Consider the following 8,322-nt stretch of genomic DNA (forward strand, 5'->3'; position numbering starts at 1 on the left):
TTTTCTTCTTCCAATGTTACATTATGATTATTTTATTGAAGATATTTATTTATTTTATTATGTAATATCTATTATGCTCTCTACTGTTGCTGCCTACATAAATTATTAACAATATAATACATTTATGCACTATTATACAAAGTAGAATAGCATGCAGGAAAATTAAATAGCAGAATAAAATAATCTAAAGCAAAACGAAATAGTAAAAAAATAAATTACCAAAATCATTATGAAGAACGCTAGCTGAACCTTGCCAAAAAGACTGTGTGACGAGCGTCACACAATCTATGACGGACGGCATGCCAAGTACTTGTTACGCCCGTCACGCCCCTGTGACGAACGTAACACCTCCAGACTAGGTGAACGTTACATAGCCGTTGGAGACGAACGTTACACCCCTACACCTTTTTACCTTCCCCATTTATTCACATTAACCCACATTTATTCACTTTTCAACCACATCTTTTCCAACTTCCAAATTTTTTCCTATAAATACCCACCAAACCTTCCTTCATTCACCACAAACCACTCTCTAATATCAAATACATTTCTTTTCTTTATTACTCCTTTAAATTCATTCATCAGTATGGCGGGAAATCAGAATTTCGGAAATGTCATCTTCCGATCCGGAGATGAAAACTATCAAAGGGAGCAATTCGAGCGTTTCCAACAGCGAGGCGTCGTCTCTACCAGGTATCCCGATTCAACTTGTTTACAACAATTAGGATTACTTCAAGGTATCGAGTGGATGCTCCGCCTTGCCGATCTAACCTTTCTATGCACGCATAATCAACCCACCTACCCCTCCCTAACCTTAGAATTCTTAAGTTCATACGCGTACAACACTCCCGCCGGTGAAGACGAATTCTTAACCGGTACCGCAACCTTCTGTTTGTTCAACACCGAGTACTCCTTAACCCAAAACCAATTGAGTACCATGCTACAATTCCCCACAGAAGGTCAAGTCTACCCCAGAATCCCTCCAAACCTAAACTGGAGCACAGTTGCCGCTTTCGACCTCTTTAAGAAAATATCCGGTGTAGATGCCAACAACTGGGAAGAGCTCCTTGTTTCCCATATACATAACCCAACTATCCGGTACTTTATCCGCATCCTACAAAACACCGTTTTTGAATGACCGAACAACAGCAAGGTCAACGCAAAGGAACTCTTCTTCCTCGAATGCATCTTCGAACCGAATGCTAAGGTAAACGCCGCCTCCTTCTTATTTCATCATATCCGCACCTTATGTGCTAGAGGCCGTCAACCTTTTGTAATTGGTGGATTAATCACCACCATAGCACTTGGCTTAAACCTAGGGGACCGACTCCAAACTTTAGAATCTTTACCTCCCCTATTTATGGATATAGGCTACTGTCGGTCCAGCCGCCTAATAAAGAACCGAGTAGGCGGAAAATATTACCTTATGGTGAATAACCAGGCCGTCCCAAGCGTTGTTCTCCCCAACATTTCCCTAACAGATGTCACCAATCCCAACCGCCACCTCTATGATCTGAATGCTCCCGAAGCCACCGAGCCTTCACATACAAACCCGTCTACAGACGAGTTCGAAGAAATGGAGCAAGTTGATCATGCTCCTGAACAACAATCAGTCCCGCTCAACCCTTCCGACACTGCAGCTGGCCCATCCTCCCGACGTCGTCGACGAAGAAGGCCTGCAACCAATGACGACATCATGGATGCTATTGATGGTATGCAAGCACAGAATCTCGAAATGATGCACATGATGCGCCAAATGCAACAACAACAGGAAGAGAGGAATGCCGTAACCGATCAGCGGTTCACTGCGCTGTTCAGCAGGTTTGACGACTTAGACTTACGTCAGCGATCACCAGGCCCAAGAACAAGAGGCGGAAGGCAGCATTAACTTTAGTTTTCTTTTTCCTTTCTTTTTGTATTTCATTTCTTTTTCTTAAAACATTGGGGACAATGTTTCATTCAAGTATGGGGGGGAAAACCATGTTCTTTCTATCCTCCTTTCTCCTTTTCAAGTATGTATCTTTCTTTTCATTGTTATTCCCTTTCTTATATAAAAAAAATATATATATAATAAAAAATATTTCTTATAATATAGATTTATTTTAAGTTAAGTCCCAAATGTGAAAACCTTATATTATCTATTCCCCTCAATTTTCATGAGACATAACAAAAATTCATCACACCCAGTAAGTATAAAGGTTGCTCATTTTATCGAACTTGAGACAAATTAAGACAAAAATTATTACCATAACAACGCTCTAAGAACCTCAACATGTTAGATCAGGATAAGTACCTATTATACCAATCCCTTGAACTTTTAGTTTTATAGTAACCCCGAGTAGTTTATACGAGAAGTCAACACCATCTTAATAGCAAACTACGTGGAGAGCCGATGAATATAAGTGAATGATTCCCAAAGTAACATAAAAAATATATATATCAGCAAATGCACTAATTAAGTTAGGTGATCCTTACCAGATCATTTAATCTAAAGGTTGCAGATCATACAAAATCATAATATGAGAGATCCATTATGAGTTGGTTCAGCAGGTATCTGGTACTGAACTTGGTAGGGCGGACTACGGTCCGATCCCCCGCAATTTGCAATGGACTGAATAACGAAGTTATCCGACTTATGTACCAGAACTTCTAGCTAAAAAGGGATCAAAATCACTAACCGGTTACTCCACTATGTGCACGAAAAGATAAAGGGCTTAATGTGATTTCGCTAGAATGAAAACGGGTGAAATAAGAGTAAAGGAACTAGGATAGCTATAATGGCATTACTCGAACTGGTTTGTATAAGGTGAGGTTATCTGAGGTTGTGACAGTGGTTGTTGATGTCAAGACAAAACTCAAGTTACTTCTAAACAAGGTTTACATGCAACCTAGTACGAATTGATGTGTGTTTTGAAATTTCATCTGGCTAAAATTTTTAAAACAAGTTCTATATACTGTATTTTGCTTGAGGACAAGCAAAGGTCTAAGTATGGGGGAGTTTGATAACATGAAATAGTATCACATTCTAGGACTTTATTCAATTAAATTATATTATTATTTGCTTCAATTTATTTCATTTTACTCGATATTACTCGGTATTTCCTTTCTATTTATCTCAGGTAGTCTATTTGAAGCACAAGTAAAAAAAGGGAAGAAAAGGAGGTGCAGAAAGAAGTTTTTGGAAACAAATATCAAAAGCCAAAGCACAGGCGCTGTGCCTGTGACGAGCGTCACGCTATGCACACTCCTGTGACGAGCGTCACACATGGTGTGACGGACGTCACACCACTCCCCTATATTTTTGCCTTCAGTGACGTTGAGTCCTATTTGCACGCCTAACCATTCGCTGCTACGTGAAGACCTTTGAAGCGGACTACTTTTGGAAACCATTACAGAAAGTACCAGTATAAATATCAGCTTTGCAAACCCTGCAAGAGCCCCACGCTTTTTCCAGATTTCTTTGCCGTTTTTCCTTTTCCGCATTTTTCTTTTTCCAGCAGCTTAAGCATATTCTTTACAGTACTACTTTTACAATTTTTATATTATTTCTTTTGCAATTCTATTTTCTTTTCTAGCACTTAATTAATTTTTCGCACAATAGTTTCTGCACCGGAAACTATTGTGTACCTTTTACCGGATCTAACCTTACGTTAGAATCTAGTTTTTTATTTCTTCGCTTTTATTTTCCTGCCTGATTGAAGAATTCAAGAACTGATCCAACCGACCTGTGGTGGAGTGTTCAAGACTGCTATTTAATTTCTCAGGTTCTTTAATTATTGTTTGAATTTATATATGCTTTGTTTTATTGTTTATTTATATTATTTGCTTGAGATGAATTTGTTTATGCATGCTGATTTTTTAGATCTGTTTAGTATGTCTGGCTAAATTATTTAGGTATCGGTATGTAAAGTAAGCGGAATGAAGGAATCAAAACTAAGTTGGTTTAATTAAGTTTAAAATTAATATCACTCTTTTTACGGTCTCAATTTACAGGTTTAATAACAAAGTTTTTGTACGAAAGTAAAAGACATAAAGAAGTTAAAATCAATAGAGCGAGAGTTTGAGGTTTTGACTGGACAGTGTAAATTGGACATTAATTCTAGATCAGGGCGAGAGCAATTTTTAGAGTTAATTAAATTCTAATCTTTTTCAAAAATTATTTTTAAAGATTGAATGTGAGGACAAGAGTTAAGCATTTGAATTTAATTATATAACCTAAGTCAACAGAGCGAGAGTTTGAGATAAGGGTGTTTAAACGATTAGTGTTTTCTTAAAAAGAGTTTCTACGGATTCTATTGTTTTCAAAAAGTGGTTTTTGACTTAACTATAAGTGACAGCTACGTTAACATAAAATCATAGTTTATTCAACAGAGCGAGAGTTTGAGATAAAACTTTTAATCAATAGAGTCAACTGAAAAGATTTATTTTAAAACCAAGAAACCAATAAAGAATTGATTCCCTAATTACGACGAATTACATACCGATATCCACTTATTAGATATTTATTTTAGATCTTATTTTAGTTTTAGTTTTTCCCTCAAACAATCAAAGTATTACCTGCCTTAGCTTTACGAAGTAACCTTAGATAACGGTATATCGATTCATAAGTCCCTGTGGGATCGATATCTTTTAAAACTACGCGATAGAACTGTACACTTGCAGTTTGTACCCCAAATTCGACTCATAAAGTCGCGATCACAAAACTCGGCTGGAGATGCTGAAATGCTGCTGGGGAGGAAACAAAGATCACGTCAACTGCTTGGGGAAAACCAACAATGCGTCTCATTTTAGGGCTCACCTGTTCTCAGACCGCTGTTGATATTCCTTAAATGAAATCGATTGCTCTTAAAAAGTAACTTCTTTTATTATTTAAGAAAACATGATTTTGATTTTTAAAATTCAACTTCAAAATGATCATCATAAAAATTTAATTCTATTTGGATGAAAGATAAATAAGAGTAGAAACAATTGGATAAAAAGCCCAACTTCATTTAATTGAATGGTAGTCTGTAAATGACAAGACTCCATAGATCTTTACAAAAGTTGAAAAATGGTAATTTACATGGAAAAGGGCTACATTGAATACAATAATCACTAATCCTTCTATCGACTTCAATATCCATTGTGCTCTTCGCTTTGGTTGAAGATGAATCAGAACCCATGACGTGCTCAAGAATGTCTTCAAGACTGAAGATCAACAGGATGTAGTTACTTGCCATGATCCCTAATTTTTGCATAAATTTCCCCAAGGTAGGGTACTCAATTTATCGGGATAATTATTTTTTTGTTTTATGTCTCTAATTTTTGCCTGGATCTCCCTTTCGGGTTTTCAATCCATCGAGACGCTCATTTTTGCCTAAGTCGCCCTTTCGGGTTTTCAACTTAGCAAGCTGTTATTTTCTTTTCAGGTGAAGTATTTCTTGACTGCATCAGCATTCACGAGACGTGTGAACTCTTCACCATCCATTGTTGTATGAGTCAAAGCACCTCCTAAAAATGCTCTCTTAACAACATATGGGCCTTCATAATTAGGAGTCCATTTTCCCCTAGCATCTGGTTTGAAAGATGAAATCTTCTTGAGCACAAGGTCACCTTCTCTGGATACAAGAGGCCTGACCTTCTTATCAAATGCCTTCTTCATTCTCTGCTGGTATAACGGACCATGACACATGGCAATCAACCTCTTTTCATTAATTAAATTCAACTGATCATACCTGGTCTGACACCATCCAGCCTCGGTCAACTTGGCTTCCACCAAAATACACAATGATGGGATCTCAACCTCTACTGGGAGCACAACTTCCATACCATAAACAAGCGAGAAATGGATTGCCCCTGTTGAAGTGTAAATGGATGCACGGTACCCATGCAAAGCAAATGGGAGAATTTAATGCCAATCCTTGTAGGTCACAACCATCTTCTGGATGATCTTCTTATTGTTCTTGTTTGCAGCTTCAACAACCCCATTCATCCCGGGTCTGAAAGGAGAAGAATTATGAAGTGCAATCTTGAAGTCTTTGTAAAGAGCTTCCACCATATTGTTGTTCAAGTTAGATCCATTATCAGTAATGATCTTACTTGGCACACCATACCAGCATATAATCTGATTCTTGATAAACCTCACAATAACTTGCTTGGTTACATTTGCATACAATGCCGCTTCAACCCACTTTGTGAAGTAGTCAATAGCCACCAGAATGAAACGATGTCCGTTCGAAGCATTGGGCTCAATCATGCCAATCATATCAATTCCCCACATGGATAGAGGCTATGGAGAGGAAATAAAATTCAACAAGGTTAGAGGAACATGAATTTTATCTGCATATATTTGACACTTGTGGCATTTCTTCACAAACTTAAATAGTCAGATTCCATTGTCAACCAATAGTAACCTGCTCTCAACATCTTCTTTGCCATAGCATGTCCATTGGAATGAGTACCAAAGGAACCTTCATGGACTTCAATCATCAATAAGTCTGCTTCGTGTCTATCCACATATCTGAGCAGAACCATATCGAAGTTTCTCTTGTAAAGTACCTCACCATTCAGGTAGAAGTTTCCAGCTAATCTTCTCAAAGTCCTCTTATCTTTCAAAGACGCCCCAGGTGGGTAAACCTGACTTTGGAGAAAACATTTAATATCAAAATACCACGGTTTTTCATCTCTGACCTCTTCAACAGCAAATACATGAGCTGGCCTATCAAGACGCATCACAGTAAGATTGGGATCTTCATTCCAAAATTCCACCCCAATCATTGAAGCTGACGTTGCAAGAGCATCCACCATCCGGTTTTTATCTCGAGGGATATGATGAAACTCAACCTTTGTAAAGAAAGTTGAAATCCACCTCACATAATCTCTATATGGTATCAAACCGGGTTGATTCGTCTTCCATTCACCTTTGATCTGATTCACAACCAAAGCTGAATCTCCATAGACGTTCAAATACTTGATTATGAGATCAATGGCCTCTTCAAGCCCCATAATGCAAGCTTCATACTCAGCCATATTATTTGTAAACTTGAAAGTCAATCTAGCTGTAAACGAAAAATGCATGCCTTGAGGAGTAATAATCACTTCCCCAATGCCATTACCATATTGATTAACAGCTCCATCAAATACCATGCCCCAACGTGAACCAGGTTCTGCCCCTTCTTCAAGCAATGGTTCATCACAATCTTTCATTTTCAAGTATAAAATCTCTTCATTAGGAAAATCATACTGCACTGACTGATAGTCTTCAATCGGTTGGTGAGCCAAATGATCAGCCAATACACTACCTTTAATTGCTTTTTGAGATCATTATTCAATATCATACTCTCATAACAACATCTGCCAACGGGAAATCCTCCCAGTTAAAGCAGGATTCTCAAAAATATACTTGATTGGATCCATTTTGGATATCAATCAAGTAGTATGATTCAACATATACTGGCGCAGATGCTTAGCAGCCCAAGCCAATGTGCAACAAGTCTTTTCAAGCATAAAATGCCGAGTCTCATAGTCGGTGAATTTCTTAATTAGGTAGTAGATTGCATGTTCTTTCTTTCCAGTTTCACCTTGCTAACCAAGAACATAACACATACTCTCATCAAGTGCAACCAAATACATGATCAAAGGTCTTCCTTCAATAGGTGGAGACAGAATCGAAGGCTCAAGGAGATACTCTTTGATACTGTCGAAATCTTTTTGGAAATTTTCAGTCCAATCACAAGACTGATCTTTCTGAAGAGGCTTGAATATAGGTGCACATCTGGCAGTCATGTGCGAAATGAATCTTGAAATGTAATTCAAGCGGCCAAGAAAGCCTCTAACTTGTTTCTCAGTTTTTGGCGCAGGCATCTCTTGTATTACTTTGACCTTGGCAGGATCAACATCAATACCATTCTCACTGACAATAAAGCCCAACAACTTACCAGAACGAACACCAAATGTACACTTATTGGGATTCAAGCGGGGTTTGTACTTCCTCAAACGATGGAATAACTTCAACAAATGCTCAACATGTTCTTCTTCATCACTTGATTTGGCAATCATGTCATCAACATAGACTTCGATCTCTTTATGCATCATATCATGAAAAAGAGTGGTCATAACTCTCTGGTACGTTGCGCCAACATTCTTTAAACCGAAAGACATCACTCTATAATAGAATGTTCCCCAGGGTGTAATGAATGTGGTCTTCTCCATATCTTCGGGTGCCATCTTAATCTAATTATATCCGAAAAATCCGTCCATAAACGAAAAGACTTTGAATTTAGCTGTATTGTCTACCAACATGTCAATGTGTGGCAGAGGGAAATCATCTTTCGGACTAGCTTT

The sequence above is a fragment of the Lathyrus oleraceus genome, chromosome 4 (assembly GCF_024323335.1).
Source record: "Lathyrus oleraceus cultivar Zhongwan6 chromosome 4, CAAS_Psat_ZW6_1.0, whole genome shotgun sequence".
In the NCBI taxonomy this organism is placed as follows: domain Eukaryota; kingdom Viridiplantae; phylum Streptophyta; class Magnoliopsida; order Fabales; family Fabaceae; genus Lathyrus; species Lathyrus oleraceus.